The sequence below is a fragment of the Heterocephalus glaber genome, unplaced genomic scaffold, assembly GCF_053883595.1.
Source record: "Heterocephalus glaber isolate CG9 unplaced genomic scaffold, H.glaber_assembly_v1.0 deba00001608, whole genome shotgun sequence".
Taxonomy (NCBI): Eukaryota; Metazoa; Chordata; class Mammalia; order Rodentia; family Bathyergidae; genus Heterocephalus; species Heterocephalus glaber.
Genome location: NW_028258379.1, coordinates 32,217,466 through 32,236,831, shown reverse-complemented (window position 1 = coordinate 32,236,831; position 19,366 = coordinate 32,217,466). Strand labels below are relative to the sequence as shown.

Below are 19,366 nucleotides of genomic sequence, written 5' to 3'. Positions count from 1 at the left end.
GCACAAATAGGAAAATGTGGTTTAAAAACAAAATCAAGGATAAACTTTAAAATTCTTTGTTAACAAGCTAAAATCCTAAGGCAGTGGCTCCTATAACCATTCAAACAATAGAGCTCTGAAGAGCACTGTTCTTAGGCTGTTCAGATGAAGCCAACAGAAAAGAGTTTATCTCAAAGTTCTAAATGTTGACTTATCTAGGCAGGTAAACAACAATATAATTCATAATAGACCCATCAAATTTTAAAGAGAACTGTCTTAGAAAAATACCACCAATTTGGTCTGATAGGAGTAGGATAGTACAAAATTAAGAAATATTTGGACCCTCCCAGATCCTATAGGCAGAAAGAAATCTAAGAAAACTATCCAGTAGTTTCTCCATGTGTCAATCTTTTAATGCAAAAACATAAAGAAAGACAAACCAGAAAAGAGTTTTACACTAAACTAGTGCAAGTGATTAGACTCAATTGTTTCTGCAAACCCCACACCTAGATGTTAAATCAAGATGGCTCCTGCTAGGTTCTGACCTTCCAGGCTAAACTGTTTTGCTTTATTCACTTACAGCAGATCAGAGCAGTAAGCAGGCCAGGCTTCTCAGCCCCTCACTTCTAAATCTCCCTCCTAAACCAAGAGGTCTCAGCAGAATGAGGAAGAACCAATTGTGCTATCAGCCAGAAGAAATAGTAAGGAAAGCACTGGCAACATCACTTATTCTTCAGCCTCTATGCTTACAAGACAATTTCAAAAGCCCCTCGTGCATGTATGCGACTGGACTCGTGTTCAGATATTTTGGTCGACACCATGGGTCTTGGCAAATTCAGGATGAATTGAATGGTTCTAGACTGGAGAACAAGTGTTCACAAATGCTTCACTTTCAGGGACATATGACTGATCTTTCTGTTATAGGAGATGAAATAGGATCTCCAAATGATATAAGGGAAATATTATAACTCCCAACCAGTTAGATGTCTGCTACTGAGTTTGTGTGCTCTAAAATCAAAGAATGAATTCCAGAAACAATGGAGGTTCAGAGTAGGAAAATGTTTATTGAGAAGATAGCTCTTGAGAGGAAGGAGGGGTCCCAACTGGGTGGCTGGGGACCCCACTTTATAGGGAAGGGATTTTTGGTTTTTTAAAATTAATTTTATTGGTACATTTTAGGTATACAATATAATGACATTCATCATTGGAGATTTGCACCTTTACATAGTCTCTCTTGGTTCTTATTTTTCCCCCTTCCCCTGCCCTCCCTTCAACCCCTCCACCCCTCCCTATTTACAAAGACTTTGTTTTTATTTTTCCATTTTCTCATATTAATTCCATTCCCTTCTTTCGTTTCCCCTACCCCTCCCACTTCCCCTTTGCCCCTTTTCTTCCTATTTCACATTATCTGTTATACATTTTGATCCTTATTTACACTTTCAGTTTCTCACACTAGAGAAACTATTTGGTATTTACACATCTGTTCTATTTATTTCACCTAAGAGTAACACCTCAATGTGCATCCATTTAGCTATAAATGTCTCTAATTGCTCATTCTTTATGGCTGAGTAGTACTCCATTTTATAATAAAAACCCAAACAAACACATTTTCTTTATCCAGTCTCCAGTTGATGGGCAACTGGGCTGTTTCCAAGTTTTAGCTATTACAAACTGTGCCACTATGAATATGGGTGCACATATATCACTTTGGTATGATTCTTTTAATTCTTTTGGGAAGATACCCAGTAGGGAATAGCTGGGTCAAATGGGACTTCTAATCCTAGTTCTTTGAGGTATCTCCATACTGATTTCGACAGTGGTTGCACCAGTCTGCACTCCCACCAGCAGTGGAGCAGGGTTCCTCTTTCCCCACAGCCCCGCCAGCATTTGTTATTGGTTGATTTCATGATAACAACCATTCTTTCTGGAGTGAGGTGGAATCTCAGTGTTATTTTTATTTGCATCTCTTGAATGACCAGTGATGTTGAACATTTTTTCATACATTTATTTTCTATTTCTACTTCTTTGAGAAATGTCTGTTCATTTCAGATGCCCATTTTTGGATTGGGTCTTCAAATTTGGGAGGTCTGATTTTTTTGAAGTTCTTTATAGATTCTAGATAGTAGACCTTTGTCTGAGGAACAGCTGGTAAAAATTTTTTCCCACATTGTGGGTTGTCTCTTCACACTCTTGGTGGTTTCTCTTGCTGTGCAGAAGTTTTGTGGTTTTTTGGTACTGGGGATTGAACTCGGGACCTTGCGGTTGTGAAGCAGGCTGCAAAACCACTGAGCTAAATACTTGGCCCCCACAGAAGCTTTTTACTAAGAAGAGATCCCACTTGTTTATTCTTTGTGCTAGTTCATGTGCACCTGAGGTTTTGTTCATGAAATCTTTTCCTACACAAATGTCTTCAAGAGTTCTAACTAACCTCTCTTCTGGCCGGTTTAGTGTACTCTATACAAAAGACCAGCCAGTGTAGTATACTCTATATAGAAGACCCCAAGAACTCCACCAAAAGTCCTCTAGACAAACCGAATTCAGTAGAGTAACTGGATACAAGGTCAACGCACAAAAATCAACAGCTTTCCTGTACACAAACAACAGACTCACTGAGAGAGGAACTGGAGAAACAACTCCCTTCACAATAGCATGCCCAAAACTGAAATACCTAGGAATCAACCTAATGAAAGAAATCAAAGACCTCTACTCTGAAAGCTATGGCACTCTGAAAAGAGAGATCAAAGAGGATATCAGAAAATGGAAAGGTATTCCTTGCTCTTGGGTAGGAAGGACCAATTAGTGGAAATGGCCATACTTCCAAAACTGCTGCATAGATTCAATGAAATCCCAATTGAAATCCCAACAGCATACTTCACAGACCTTGAGAAAACAATCCAAAAATTCATTTGGAAAAGGAAGAGACCTAGAATACCAAAAGCAATTCTAGGCAATAAAGACAAGATAGGGGATATCACAACCCCCAACTTGAAACTATACAACAAAGCTACTGTGATAAAAACAGCATGGTACTGGCAAAGAAACAGACCTGAGGACCAGTGGAACAGATTAGAAGATGCAGAAACAACTCCGGACATGCTCAACCACCTCATCTTTGACAAATTGGCCAAACACCCTCACTGGAGGAAAGATAGCCTCTTTAATAAATGGTGCTGGAAAAATTGGGTTTCAACTTGCCAAAAATTAAAACTAGACCTAAATCTCTCATCAGGCACTAAACTAAAATCAAAATGAATTAAGGATCTAAAGATCTAAATATTAAAACAAGGACATTTTCTAGAGCAGAACCAATGTGGGTAAAACATGGGTTACAGCTATGATCAACCAATAAGGTTACAAATACAGTCACTTAGGTAACAGCGATTCAATGGGGAAACAAGTCCTGTAGCAAGAGTACATAGAGAGAACAAAGAACTTCTCAGGTAGGTGATAGATCTGGGGATTTTGGACACCCACAGAAGTCAATGCCTATCTAGACTTCACTAGGGCAGGTATTATCACTTATCTCATTCCTCAGGGAAGTATGCAGGCTTGTTCCTTTTGTCGTTATCTTGAAGCCTGGCCTCCAGCTGATGTTTCTCCAGACACAGCTGTAGTGTGTTTTCACCTTTTGTCCCGACTTTTTTGAGGGCTCAGACTTGACTGCCTATTATATATTTCTATGTGTCTTAGTTGTCTATAATCCTTTGAGGCAAGGAGTGACTAGCTGACTAATCTAGCCACTAAACTCAAAACTGAAACTTTGCAAATGCAAAATCTGGAATGCTGAGGTCTCCTTTTTTAGCGAAAGCCAAAAGCTCTAAAAAAGAATGCTAGAAAGTCTTTTATTAACCACCTTGAGATAGCTGAGGTCATTTGGGGAAGATGAGAAACACTAATCACCCTCCCCCCTTCAGTTTTAGTAGCCAAAAGGAATTTGGATTCTGAAGGAAGAGAGATTTTCTCCCCAGAATTATGAGTCATTGCAGCAGCATGAAAGCTGAGTGCTCTCTGCCTGAGGGGTACACTGTGGGGGTACGGCATGGCTGTGAGCAGCACATGAGCCACGTGACTTACATGCTCTGCGGGCCCATTTCAGGCAGGCTCCAGCCATCCACGGGACTGAGGGCTGAAGTGCTGGGCACAGATAATGTTACAGTGTGGCTGTTAATAGATAAGGTGCAAGCACAGCATATGAAGCCAGTTCTTCCAGATGTTCTCTTGTTAAATTCTTTTTTTTTCTCTCTTGTTAAATTCTTAAGAGTTCACAGCATCAAAGGATTCAACATTTCTAAACTAAAAAGGAAAAGAGGGTGGAAGTGGTCAAAGACACAGAGCTCTTTTAGACTCACTCACTTTGTTCCTGAGCTCATCTTAGAGCTCAAGTGAACTCAAGAGGGTCGGGATTTAGCTCAGTGGTTTTGGTGCCTGCTTTGCAAGTGCAAGGTCCTGAGTTTGATCCCTGGTACCAAAAAAAAAAAAAAAAATTCGATCAAGTGAACTCAAGACTTGAGGCAGAGACACTAATTAGACTTGTGTCAGACGCAAAAACTTCTCTTACCAGCTCTTGGTGATGTTGATCATCAGCTCCTGAGTACACTCCCGGAGCTCCCCTGAGCAGAGTTCTGGGCAGCCTGAGAAGACCGTGAACACGGTGGCACCAGAGTTTCTGGAGGTAATACTGTATTGTCATGAATTTTGTAGCAGTCTTTCGGCACACATCGGCACCCAATCCCAGTTCTTGCCAACCTAAGAATCAATCTGAGCAGCATTGACCACACAATCTTCCTCAATAAAAACATGATCCCCAATAAGGAAAGGAATGTGACACCTTTGCTGAATTTCTTGAATGGTGACCTTAAAACACTGTGACTTTTCACAATACAATGCCCTCCAACACTTATAATTGCCAGCTCTCCTTGGATAATACAGTTGTTCATTATGATGGTCTTGCCATTGAGGACAGTGTTCTGGCTTCCACACAACACTGACTGGTGACTAACTTTGTTCCCAGATGCCCTCTGGATGCACTCCAACTTGTAGAGCAGCTCACCGAACTCCACAGTGGCACCTTCTTTCCAGGCTGTCTTTCATAGAAAAGAAAGGATAACTTAGGGAGTAAAATCAAGAATCATAGTGAGTCTCCTCAATCCTTACGTCCTAATCAAGTAAACTAATAGTACCTGTCCCGCTGAATTTCAGAATTCTCTGCTGTGAACCAAGGACTCCTGTGTGCCTTCCATTCCCCCATTTTCGAACAAGAGGCTCCTATATCAATTATACTGTGCTACACTATACTACACTATGGGGGATGGGGTAGATAACTTGGCTTTCCAGTTCATAGATCTCCAGATCGGGAGTAACTACAAGAGAAACCTGGGTATGATTTAAGTGGTGAGTTTCTGCACTTTGAGAGGATGCTGTGACAGGATGAGATATACAAAGACCTTGGGAGGTGATAAGCATACTTTTCGTGTTAGAAGGGGTGACTAACTGGGGGCCAGAAGGCAGGCAGTGGTGGCCAGTCTCTCAACCCACAGAAACTGCAGAAGATGATAAATATTTATTATTACCTTAAGTTACTATTTTTTGTTAATTTTTAATTTTGATTAATACATGTTTCCAGGTCATAATGATTGCATGCATTGTAATCATCACCTTTATATGTGATTCATTGCCTTTCTTTAACAGCTTTTAAGATTGTGTCCCCGTGATGAACTTCTGGTAGTTGGACTATAGTGTGGCCCAGAGAGGTTCTCTTTTGGTCCTATTTGGGGTTCTATACACCCCACTTATCTGTGTTTGTTTCTTTCCCTGTATTGGGGAAGTTTTCTCCCATTCTTTCTGTAAACAGTTTTTATGCCATTTGCTTTGTTTTCTGATTTTTCACTTATTCCAGTTTTTTTTTTTATTCCAGTTATTCTTAGATTAGTCTTCTTTCCATCATCTAGCAGTTGATGGATCTATGTTTCACTTTCTCTTGTTGCTTTTAAGGTATCTTTGAGTAGCCGGTCTTCGAAACCATCATTGTTCTGTTTTGTTTTCTGAGACAGGGTCCGGCTTTGGAGTGTAAGCTGGCCTTGTAGCCCAGCCTGGCCTGGAACTCACAGTGATCCTCCTACCTCAGCCTCCCAAATTCTGGGATTATAGGCCTGCAGCACCACACCTGGCTTGCATTATTGTCTTCTAATTCTGAAATTCTGTCCTCACATTGGTTGGTTCTGCTGCCCATACTTTCAATATGATTTTTATTCTCCTGGATTTCTGATTGAAATCTTTTCATGGATTCTAAATCTTTGGTAAACTAGTATCATTTTATTTGGCTCATCTAACTTCTTAGCTCATTAGTGTCTTCTGAAAACTGAGTCTTTTTGGTTATTCCATTATCTATTTAGTTATGTCTTCTCTAATTCCTCTAAGTACTTCTTTGAGCTGTTTTCTAACCTCCTCTGTTATCTTTTTGACTAATTTGGGTGTGTGGCTTATGCTATTATTATGCCATTCTTCCCCTGGCTTAGTTTTGGGGGAGCTGGGCATTTGGAGAGGCATTTTGTTGCCTTGTCTTCTCATACTTCTGTTATTTTTGTTTGCTTTGTTTTGTGCCGAGGTTTGTGGATGCTTGTAGTCTAAAGACTTTGTTGCTGGTATAGAGATCTCTTTAGTTGCTGTTCAGTGATGTGGCTAATATAATCTTTTTCCACAGTCCCAAGATCCAACCACCTTGGTTAATTTGGGAGGGAGGATGCAGTATAGTTATCCCAGCAACCAATTTCTCTGGGTATACACTCTTGTATTGCAACTATCACAAAGGTATTCTGAGTGTTAGGTTACGGAGAAATAGCGACAATTACTCGACCCTATTTATATCAAGCGAATCAGCTATAGAAGGATCATCTAAAATGAATTAGATATTAACATACCACAAGAACCATTTATGTACCACCCTTAATCCTAGAGAAGAAACCTTCAATTATGGTGTAAACATTAAGACAACCCATGTATTGACTTACAGCTAATATGTACTGAATGTAACAATTTTTTCTCTCCTAATGGTAGAAAAGAATTCAACAATAATTTTATAGAGCTAACTATCAAAAGATTAATAAAACTTTAGGGTTATACTACTAAAGTATAGGGTTTGGGAATGGGAAAATGTAAGAGGAAAACTTTGGAACCTTTAATTCTATGCTATGAGAAGGAGAAGAGAGAAGTGATACAAAGGGTCTTATTGTAGAGTGGAAGAATATTTCTAGAATTAGGCAAAGGTAAGAAAAAATTGGCAAGAAATAAAAGATAAAAGAAAAGGGTGGAGAGAAATTATATAGAGAGTAAAAATAAAAGAGAAATAATTAAAGGGAGAAAATTTAAAAGGGAGATGAGGAAAAAATAAAAAATAAAAAGAAATTTTAAAAAAGATAAGACCCAAGGCAGAAGGACAAAGGAAGATTTCCCAAGCCCTAGGAAGCTAGTGAAGAAGAAAGGGGAGAAAGAAAAACACAAAACAACAAAACAAAACACTAAAAAAACCACACAAAAATATAACCAAAAGAAAAGAAAAAAATTCTTTTCTGTGATTTCAGATGTGTGGTTTTCTTCCAGGATCTACAATTTTGAGAGTTTGTTTGGATGTCCTGGCAGGGGAGAGTAGCGACTCCTATACCCTTGACCAAGGAAATGGTCCTCTTGTAACGGGGGTGGTCATCCTCCTCGACCGACCAACTGAGCACCCAGCTTTAGGAGGGAAACTCATGCAGCAGTGAGGGAGGAAGGGCACGCCCACCCAGCCAGCCAGATCAGCTGATCAACCCTGCTGATCAATGGGGTGACAGATGTCACAGCCAGATCGCCCTCACACCCAGGATCTACAACTTTGAGACAGTATCCAATTCAAGATGTATCCCTGCTCAGACTGGTAGGTAAAGAAATCAGTCAGATCCTAGATCCGTGCTGGATGCAGTCACCAGCAGACAGTAGGATTAGGGTGAGGGAGGTGCCAATTCTGTGACTTTCAAATCGAAGTGATTTAGGCCAGCCTGGCCTCTGGCTGTGAAGCTAGGTTCTCCAGCTTAAACTCACTCTGGGAGTCTCTTGCCTGACTACAACTCCCTGACCACATCTGTCTCCTGTGGCTGTTTCTCACCCGATCACTGTGGGAGCGTACCTCTGGGAGTCCTGAGATGAAGACAATCTGTGGCTGCTCTGAGTCCTGGGTTCAGTTCACTCCACCCTGGAATGGTATCCAACCACCCTCTCCAGGGGATACAGCAGGCACTTGGACTGGAGTCACTCAGCAGCTACTGCAGCAGCCAGAATCCCCCAAGTCTGTTCCACTGCTGTGTTTCTCTCTGAAGGCCTCTGGAGTTCCTCACTTTCACTTTATCTCTGTATATTGAATCTTCCTTTCTCTTGAGCGGGGCGCCAGGAGCTGGGGAGAACATGCAGATTGCCTCTTCCTTTTTCCATGTTGTATTCTGCCTCTTCAGTTTCTGTAGGCTCCAATTTTCCCATCAGATCCTTCCTGGGTCCTGGAGATCCACCTCCTTTCTTCTTTTCTTCCACAAATTGTTATTTTCCAGCGTCTGGATTCCAAATCTTAGACAGGCTGAGTTGGTTGCTTACCACTACACCATTTTCCAGAAGTCCCACAATTCACTATGTTTTTATAGCTCATTATGCACTAATAAAAAATTAATACATTGTCATAAATATGCCAATATATATCTCTAAATGATAAGGGCACTGCCATAGTTTGGGTCTTGACTGTCCCACAAAGACCCATATGTGAAAGGCTTGGTTCTCAGAGTAGCACCATTGGAGGTGGTGGATTATTTAAGAAGTGGGGCCTAGTGGGAGTCTTTAGGTCAAGGAGGGGGTGTGAGGCCCCACTCCTCCCTTTTTCTCTTTGCTTCCTGGCTCATGATATGTCTGTGGTTCTGCTCAGTCCCATGGTGGTGCCTTACTACAGTCCCAAAGCAACAGAGCCGATTGATCAGGGACAGCAACTTCCAAAGCTGCAAACCAAAAGAATCCTTTACTCTTTACAAACCTATTTGATATTTGTTTAGAAAAGCTAACTAATATAGGCTCTTTTTAATTTTTTATTTTGAAATAATTATGGACTCACAGAAAGTTGCAAAAACAAGCGTACAAAGAGATTTAGTATACCCTTCACCCAGCTTTCCCAGCAGAAATACTTTACATAACTATAGTACAATATCAGAACCAGGGACTGGCATGGTACAATGCTATTAACTTGGCACAGGCTTTATTCCAATTCCACCAGTTCTTGTATGCATCCACTTTGTGTGTGTGTGTTTCTATGCAATTGTATCATATATACATTTATGTAACCATCACCATAATCAAACACAGAACTATTCCATCACCACAAGGGTATCCTTTGTAAAAACTCAATCTTAATGGCGTTATCATGCTTAATAACCATAATTTCTTAGTATCGTACAAATCCAGTCATTTCTCAGATTTCATTTTTTGTTACTTTTTGCTTTTTGTTTTTGCCTATTTGAGTCACTTTCCAGAAATAAACACTATGCCTCTTCACAGTCATTGTTCATTATACTCTACCCTCATCCCCTGAAACCATGATCTACTATCTCTGCTCTGGTGTCAATATCAGTGTCCTCCCCAAATGCATATGGATTAGTGCCATTATAAAAGAGATCGAAGGGATTCGGCACAGTGACACACGCCTGTAATCCCAGCACTAGGTGGTCGAGGCAAGACTGGGAGTTCACAGCCAGCCTGGGCTACACCCTGTTGGGGTGGGGGCTGAGACTGAAGGGAACTGCCTCACTCCTTTTACCATGTGAAGTCACAGGAAGAGGAGATCAACTTTGAACCAGAGCACAGGCCTTCTCCAGACATGGAATTTGCTGAAGCCATGATCTTGGACTTCTCAGCCTTCAGAATAAATTTCTATTGTTTATAACTCACCCACTCTATAGCTGCTTGAACAGACAAAGACAGTGTCTATGGATTTGCCTATTCTGTATGCTTCATATAGTGGCTGTTATAGAAAATACTCCTGTGAGCATTACTGTACAAGCTTTTGTGTGGACATGTGTTATTTTATTATTCTTCAGTATATATGTAGGTGGAATTGCTGGGCATTACTCAAAGCTGCTAAGTTTTCTTGAAGCATTTTTTTTCTTTAGGATATATTTCTATGGGCAGTATGGTCAATCTTCTTTGTTTTAAAGTCATTTGAAATGTTTTAGTTTGTGTAGTTATGCCATAACTCAGTACACACTTTCATGTCATTTTACAAACCAGCCTTTGTCATCACACTCCAGAGGTGAAACTACATCCTTTCTAAAGCAAACAAAATGCTCCTTACTTGCTTGTAGCCTTTTCAGCAGCTCCTTGGCCAACATTATGATCCCCCAGCATGTTCAGAATTCTCTGTTCTCTGAGGACTTGCCCAACACTATCTCACTTGTTCCTTCAACAAGCCTGTGGGCAGCAGGCACCAGGAAGGGTGACAGGGCCAGGTGTACACTGCCATTTCCCCTGGGCTTGGGTGAGGCTTCTACTCTCCCACTAAGCTTCAGTCTTCATTTCCTCCTTTGCTTCCTCCTTTAAAAACACCCATTTTTGGCTCTCATGCCTTACCAACTACCACCTCTCATTACAGTCTTATTTATTTACTTATTTATTTATGTTCTGTTTGTTTTTTAAAACAGGGTCTCACATAGAGTTCAGGCTAGCCTTGACCTCTCAGCAATTATCTTGCCTCAGCCTCCTGGGTGCTAGGATTACAGGCTTGTGCCATGACTGCCTTCATTGTTACAGTCTTTACTTATACTGGGATGAAGCTTCTTTTTCTTTGAGGGGCCTATTCCCTTGATGGATTATCACTTTCCAAAGCACAGTGCCCATCACAATTCCTGGTGATTCCAATATACCCACGGGTAGTCCTCCTGATGTGTTGATCCCACCATTTCCATGTCACCTCCTAAAGTCAACCATATCATTACCAGGAGCCACAAGGTCTTCAAAGTCTGTCTTGCGCACCCCACTGTCCAGCCCTGTGGACACTTGAGGACTCCAACCCCAACAGAGCTTGCATCTCCCTTGCAGATCCTTCAACCTATTTGCCTACTGTTTCCCATTTCCTACTTCCCTATGTCTTCACACCCATTAAACCCCACACTTTAAAATCTACAGGCACTTTCATGAGTTTGTTTTGCTTACCTGAGTTACCACTGGTCTTTCCATTGTTCCACCTGCTTGTGGTACAGATGCAGCTGGACACAAGCCCTGGCTGACTCATCTCACTGCATACTCGTGACCTCCAACAACCTCAAGTCGGCCATGATGCAGCCCAGAAACCATCTGTTAGCTCCCTCCTCCATCTGTGTTTCCACTCTGCTAAGCAACACTTTCCTGCTTCCTCCATCTTTAAACCCCAAAGCCTCCTCCCTGTCTTCATCTTTAGTTGGTGATCTCCTCTCCTATTTCACTGACAAAAATGAAGCCATCCGAAGAGAACTCCTACTCGCATACCAACCCCACCTCCATCTGTGCCTGTCTAGTCTGCTTGCTTTCCTGTGAGGATGGGTGAATTGTTCAGGGTTCTAGCTCGGGCCATCCCCTCCAAACATGCTCCAAATGTACCTTCCCCTCTGATCCACTCAAAGTATTGTTTCAATCTGACCCGTTGATCATTATCAAATTTTCTTTCTCTTTTGCATTTTTCCCCAAAGAGTTCTCTTCCAAAAGAAAAGGGAGAAAACTCTCTTGACTGTACTGTCTCCTCCAGGTACTGGTCCTTTCTCTTCTATTTCTTTACAATAAAATGCCTTAGAAGAATGATCAGACTCACTGTCTCCAATATTCTGTCTGTCTGTCTCTCTCTCTCTCTCTCCCTTCCTCTCATAAATTGCAGTATAATTATATAATAGAATAACATAGAACAGTGATTTCCTCACACAATGATAAAATGTTACATGTACTATTGGACACAGTCAGACACAGAAAAGAGCATAGAGATGAACTCCATGTACAATAAAGTTTACAAATAGGAGAAACTAAGCTACATTGTATAGCTGTATTAGTCAGTTTTCCATCACTGGGAAAAATACTTGAATACACAATTTAAAGAAGGAAAAATTTATTTTTTGATTTGCTGTTTCAGAAGTTTCAGTCCATGGTCAGCTGACTCCAAAGCAGAAACCCTGGTGGAAGGGCAGGGCAGAGGAAAGCTGCTCATCTTATGGTATCTGAGAAGCAGAGAGCAGAAGAGCTCCCGAAGAAGGGGTCAAAGATTGGATATATTCCCCAATTATGCTCCTCTGACCCATTCAGACAGATCCACAAGTGTGCTTTACTAGTAGTCTCTGATCCTGCGACACACTGCTTGGATTTCTAGGCTTTCCTTGAAATGTGGGTGGAAGCCTCCGTGGCCCCATAACTCTTGCATTCTATATGCCTCCAAAGCCAGGGTCATGTGGATGAAGCCAAGGTCTGCTGCCAGCATGAGCAGTAGCCATACCCCCTTGAACTATGGCTTCAGTAGACTCTGAGTACCTGGATGGCTGGACACTGGAAAATGCTTCCTTAGGCATCCCTGAGTGAGTAGAGCTTCCTGCAGCTCTCTTCTCAAAGTGAAGTGCTACAAACAACTTACACTTTTATACCCTTTTATACCAAGTACTTGGTTTCTTTTTAATGGTGCTAATCTCTTTCTCAAATACATTTTCTGTGGCCCCAACTTTATACATGCTTCTTTTCTTGCCAAACTGAAAAAATTTTTAATCTTTCTGCTCTATTTTTTGCTCCTGATTCTTACTATAAATCTGGCTAAAAGCAGTCAGTAGTACCCATGCTACAGGCTAAATGTTAGATCACCTTGAAATTTCCTCCACCAGATTAGTTAGATCATTTTTCTTTTCTTTTCTTTTTTTGTTACCGGGGATCGAACTCGGGACCTTGCGCTTGTGAGGCAGGCACCAGAACCACTGAACTAAATCCCAGGCCCAAGTTAGATCATTTTTAAAATAAGCCTCCTGCAGTCTCAGGACCTGGACAAAATGTAGACAAGTCTTTGCCAGAATGTAATCCCTCACTGAGATTTATTTTACCCTATATCTATAATCTCTCAACCCTAGCAGATGAGAAGTTGATTTACAAGTTTTATCTCCCATTTCTATGCTTCATCAAAGACAAAGTCTCTTTTGGTGCTCAGAAATAGCAAAACAAGTTGGACCTGGTGGTACAGGCCTATAATCTCATCACTCTGGGAAACTGAGATAGGAGGATTGCAAGTTTGAGCCCAGTTTGGGTAACTTAATTACCTAGTGAGATCCTATCTCCAAAGGGGGGAGGGTGATGTGGTGCACACCTGTAATCTCAGCACTCAGGAGGCTGAGGCAGGAAGGAGTATTGTCACAAGTTCAAGGCCAGCCTGGACTACATAGTGAGTTCAAGATCAGCCTGGACTACACAGTGAAACCTTGTCTCAAAAAACTAAAAAAAAAGAAAAAAAAAGAAAAAGGTAACAGGGGTGGCTGGAATGTAGCTCAGTGTGAAGGCCTTGGGTTCAATCCTCAGTATAACAAAAAACAAAAAAAATCTATTTAAGAATGTATATTTACATATTAAATATACTTTATATACACATATCTTATATAGTCACTTTATATACTTGAATATAGTAAGTCCTCAACTTACAAACATTTGAGTTGTGAACTTTCACAGCTATACTGTGTAAGATTTACAGGTGTACTGTATGAGACTCCCTTTGGTGGATTATGAACAAATTTGACTTACAAACATTCTCCCGGAACAGAACTCATTCATAAGTCAAGGACTTACTGTACATTATTTATGTATGGACACATATTTTAGCTATATATAAAACACATATTAAAAATCCACAATGAGATACCACTAAACATGCATCAAACTGGAAAACATTATAAAGTTGAAAAAAATGATCATTTTATATCATTATCATTATTATTATTATTATTATTATTATTACTGTGGTGGTGGTGGTGGTGGTGCTGGTTTTTGCAGTGTTGGGGATAGAACCATGGGCCTCACATTAGGCAAGTGCTCTATCATTGAGCTACTTCTACAGCCCTAAAATCATCATTTTAACTGTCATTTTAATCTTCATTTTAAATAAAGAACTTACAAGAAAATAGAATGTATGAGAAATCTGCCAAAGTCAAAGTCAAAATCAGATTCCAGAGGCTGGGTGCTATGGTTTAGATCTGGAATGTTCCCCTGAAGCCTCATGTGCTCAGAGGTGGGGCTTTTGGAAGGTGGCTGAGCTCATCGGGGGATTCATCATGATTGAGTGTGTTGTTAGGAGGTGGGGCCTGGTTGGAGGTGGGTCCCTGGGGGTAACCTGGGAGGCTCTCTCTCCCTCCCCACTTCCTCCCTTTTCTCTCAGCTTCCTGGCTACCATGATGTGAGCAGCTTTCCTCTGTCAGGCCCTTCCACCTTGCTGTGTTTGTATTGGAGTCTGCCAACCATGGATTGGAACTTCTGAAACTATGAGCCAAAATAAACCTTTCCTCCTTTAAATTGTGGATATCAGGTATTCTCAGCAATTAACAAAGTGACTTAGACAATGGGCAAGCCCTAAGGTTAAAGTATAAAGCTGATAGATAGCAAGGAAACAAGCTCTTTTGCTTTGGCTCCTGGGGAGAAATAAAAATATGTGAGAACCAGGGCCTTGGATCAGACCTCATGCAGCCATTCCCTCTTAAATTCATTTTAGGTTTTTACTCCACATTCGCTCAAAACAACATTTGTTCAGACCACCTTGACTCCACACTGCCGTATCTGCCAGTCATTTCCCACTGTCACTGTGGTTGACCTCTTATAGAATTTGTTTCTATGGAGATGAAATTTACATGACATAAAACTAACCATTTTAAAGTGTATGATTCAGTGGCATTTAGTACATTCACCATGTTGGGCAGCTACCACCTTTATCAAGTTTCAAAGCACTTCCATCACCCTATTAAGTAGTCACATTTCTCCCCATCCTCAGCCCCTGGCAACCACCAATCTGCTATGTCTTTGTGTCTTTTCCTGGTTTGGATATTGTGGAAACATGAAATCATTCCCTCTCACCAAGTTTGAGGGAATTGGTCACTTCCTCTTCCTTGGAGTCCTTTCTTCAAGTGGTTTCCAGGATATCATACTTCTGGTTTTCTCTGGCCTCAGCAGTTTCCTCCACAGGACCTCTGAACATTGGTAGGCCCAGGGCTCAGTCCACTCTCCTTGTCTCTCTTCCACTAGGTCTCTGGCTGGCTCATAGTCACATGGCTTTAAGTACCACCCATGTTCCAGGGACCCTAAAATAATAACTTGGATCTCCAGCAGGGACTCTCACCCAGACTCCAGACTCACAGCTTCCATCACCTGCCTGATACCTCTGCTTGGCCTGTCATGCTTGTCCAGCTCCAGTCTGAACTCCTGATCTTCCCCAAAGCCCACGCTTCCCACTCCTTTCCCCATCTAATGCATGCATACGAAGTCCATCTATCCAGATGGCCAAGCAGAAAATCTTAGCGCTCTCAGCTCCATGCTTCCTTGTCTCTCACACCTTGTGTTCCATCTGTTCTATTGGTTCTCTTCAAAACAGAGCCAGGACCCAGTCACTTCACACCGTCTCGGTGGCTTCCACTTTCCCTTCTGGCCAGGGGATTGCAATAGCTTGTGACTGCTGTCCTGCTCCTGGCCGTGGGCCTCTGCAGTATATTCTCAGTGCACTAGCTAGTGAAACCCTGGGATCGTACAAAGTAAAGCACTTGTCTGTTCAAAACCCTCTAATGGCTTCACAACCCTTGTAGAGTCAAACGCAGACTCCTTGATGTGGCCCGCAAGGATCTCTATTACTGAGCGCCGCCTCCCTTCCCACCCTCACCTCTGATCTCTCTACGCCCCCTGCTGGTAGCTCAGGGCCTTGGCGAGTCTCACTCTACCTGGAGCATCCACCCCGCCCCATATCCACTGACTGCTCATTCCCTCACCTCCTAGGTCCTTGACAGAAGCATCACCTTCTTATTCAGGCCTCACTAACCACCCAATTGAAAACTTCACCCTTCACCCCAACAGCACTGCTCTCCCTCCCCGTTTGTATTCCTCCACCATCTCAGATGCCAAGAATTTGACTTACTCTATCCATCTCCCCCACTAGAATGTAAGATCCATAGGGACATAGATCTCGTCTGTTTTGTTCACTGCTAGGTTCCAAGTATCTACATGTGCACCTGGACATAGGAGATGCTCGGTAAATATTGGTCAAATCAATCAAAGAATATATTTTTCTGAAAGATCGTTTTAAAAAGAAAAGGAGATTCTACAGATCAAGAGAAAACTTGCTTATTGTTCATGTGAAGGTGAGACTATTTAAGAATCCCACTTTCTCTGTTGCCTGCTTTAGGAGGTCCTCAAGGGATTCCAAGAAGAAGTGGTGTGACCTTGAGAACTCAGTCCTAGACCTGACTTTGCTACTACTCAGTGTTGGGGTGGACAGAAGACCTGTCACATCCTCCAGCTGAGGCTACCAAAGTGAATGGATTGAGATATGCTCCAATGGTCAGATTTGCTCATTCATTAACTCACCAATCCATTCATTCTCCAGGTCTCTCTTGTAGAACTTAACTTGTAGGCCTGTAATTATCAGTTTGCTTGCCTACCTCAGCCATGCAGACTTTGAGGTCTTCAAGAGCAGATCTCTCAACTGTACCCTTAGTAACTGGTTCTGTGCCTGCCATGGACTATGCAACTTAATGAAACGAGGGTGAGTGAACAGACAGAAGACAGAGTGATCAGGGCAGAAGGCCAGCACCTGGGGAATTTACAAGGCATGTCTTCAGAATGGTGAGAAAACTGTGCACAGACCAGAGGGAACCACTGGGGAAATAACATCAAGTAGGTGAGGGAGGCTACCAAGGTCTCTGCTAGGCTGCCTCAAACACCTAGGTAGGAAAGAGCAGGCCAGTGGGGAGGAATACAGATTGAAGCAAGCACATGTGTATCTGGCCACCTCCTGTATGGGGGTACAGACCTCATATGGTTGTCCCACTTGTGTTCAGATGGTATATCCCCAAATCACAATTAATGGTCAGTTTACAGGGGAATGAGATCGATGAACCAGCCTTACCCTTCTGGGCCCCATCACCCACCCAGACCTCTGTTTGTCCTTTTGCATCCAGGACCAGGTAGCTACCATTTACCACCCCTCCTTCCTCGAGCTCAGCTCCCTCTCTGGGATCCTGGCTCTGGAAGGAAGGGGGCTGTTCTAGCCCTTTACTTTGGGTTCTCCTCTAGTGCACCCCAGTCCTAAACAACCACAAAGATGACACCCTCTCCTGAAGATGATGAAGACCCCCTCCTTTCAGGAAATGGAAACCCCACCAGGCTTCATTATGCTTGCATGCCAGGCCCGTCTCCAGCATTCCCACAGAAAATCCCTGAGGTTCCTCCAGAGCTGAGTAGAAATGCTACTTGAGAGGAGTTTGGGGAGGAAGGAAGCAGGTCTCATTGTGGGATGGACAAGATGGAGACAGGGCCAGGGAGGCCATGGTAAAGCTCAAGTACTTGATTTGGATAGATCTGGGGACTGCATAGACTTTGGATAGAGGAGAATGTACGGAGGAGAAAACTCAGAGAGACATAAAAACCATACCTACTACTTATTAAGCATCTGGTGTGCCAGGTATTGTGCTGGGTGCTTACGTATCAAGGAGATTCTTTCTGAGGCAGCTAGTGACCTCATGCAACTAGCTTCTCTAATCCACAGGGTTGGCCCAGAGCATACATTCACTTACCACATACACATCCTAGGTGCTGGGAACACAATAGTGAACACAGACAGATGTGGTTTATGCCACTGTGTGTTGGCGGGGGGGGGGGGATGGACACTCCATAGACAAATACATATGGTCACATTTTCCTGGTCATTTGCATGCTTTGGGGGGACGTTAAAATTGGGTATTTTAGCCATTATTATCTGGCTCTTTCTTTTCACTGAATTGGGGTAATCCTGACCTGAGATGAAGAAAAGGAGCTGTTAACTATTCCCAATATTTAATTTGGAGACAATAAAACATTGAATCTAAGGGGCACGGGCTTTGCAGTAACGTGGACCTCTTAGTAGGGGAGATGGTCTTGGACCTAAGTTACTTAGCCTCTTTGGGCCTTAATTTCCTCCATCCCAAAATGGGGATACTTGGGACTATGCTATAGGCTTGTCATTAGGGTCAAATCAGCCCGGTCCTGTTCACATAGTAGAAGATGAGTATTTGACGAATTGTTGAATGCAGATCTCAGCCCAATTTCAAAGATTCTATGAACTGCATGCAGAACATAAATACAGTACTGTCTAGAAATCCTTTTCCATCTTTTAGGTTTCAGCTCAAATATCTCCTTTGCAGAGAGAACTTCTGTGACCATTTGATGTAAAGTACTTCTCTCATCTCCAGTCACTTCTGTTTTCTTGTCTTTACGGTTCTAACAACGCTCTGAAATGGTTTTGTTCACTCACTGGTTTATGTAATGTCTCTGCCACTAGATAATAAACGCCTTGAAAATAAGAATAACGTTTTCTGTATTCTCACTTTCTTCTGCATCAGTATCTTTAACAGTAAAACTACAAAGGAGAAAGGGAAGGTCTGGCTGGTCCACCTGAACCTCTCACCTTGCCCAACTCAAGCCTCAAATTCCTTCTCCCAGAGTCACACAGCCTTGGTCGCCCACGTGGCACGCAGCGCCGCCCCACCCACCTGGGGGCGTGCCCTCCAATGTTGTGACAGCCGCGTGCGGGCCTTGGCCCACTGGCGGGGGTCTGCGTCACTCGCACGCAGGCTCTGTCCCCGCCCAGTCCCGTCCCAGGCGGAAGAGGGCGTGACCAGGCGCCAGGGCCCTGCGGCCGCTGGCGCTGCCGCCTGCGTCGCTAGCAGGTGGGCAGTGGCTTCTAGCTGCCCGCCGCTCAGGCACCTCGAAGGCCACTCTGTTTTGGGGTCCTTGCCGCCCTTCCACGTCTCCCGGAAGAGGTTGCCGGGACGCGTCAGGCCCGGAGGCGGTTTACTGAGCCCGGGCCCTCTCCTAGCCGGCTGAGGGGGCCCGGCCCAGGAGGGCATCGAGGCTGCGGTGCACCCGCTCCTGAGTCTTCAGGTGAGGCAGCCACGAGGTTCAGAGGCCGGGACGGGCCCACTTGGGAAGCTAACGGACCGGGGACCGGGGAGCGGGGCGCCGGCCTCGGCGGAGCCTTGGCTTGCCCCGCCTTTGCCCGGGCCGGGCTCGGCTTTGGGATTTGGGGCCGAGGAACGGGACGGGAAGGTTCCTTTGGGCTTCAGTCGTTATTTACCTTCCTGCTTTTCCCTCCCGCCCCCGACCCTTGTCT

The 19,366-nt window shown here is 43.1% G+C and overlaps 1 protein-coding gene and 1 pseudogene across 2 annotated transcripts in view; one reads left to right on the top strand and one right to left on the bottom strand.

The window, feature by feature from the left end:
* Positions 1-1,005: 1,005 nt before the first annotated feature.
* On the bottom strand, positions 1,006-19,103 carry LOC101707275 (dynactin subunit 5 pseudogene; annotated as a pseudogene).
* Positions 18,873-19,366, top strand: part of Golga5 (golgin A5) — a 44,419-nt gene continuing 43,925 nt past the window's right edge. The window contains exon 1 of one of the 2 annotated variants that reach the window (XM_004837028.4): positions 18,873-19,137. The gene's annotated coding sequence lies outside the window, so the exon portion shown is untranslated. The remainder of the gene's footprint in view (positions 19,138-19,366) is intronic. The other variant, XM_004837030.4, reaches the window with a different exon arrangement.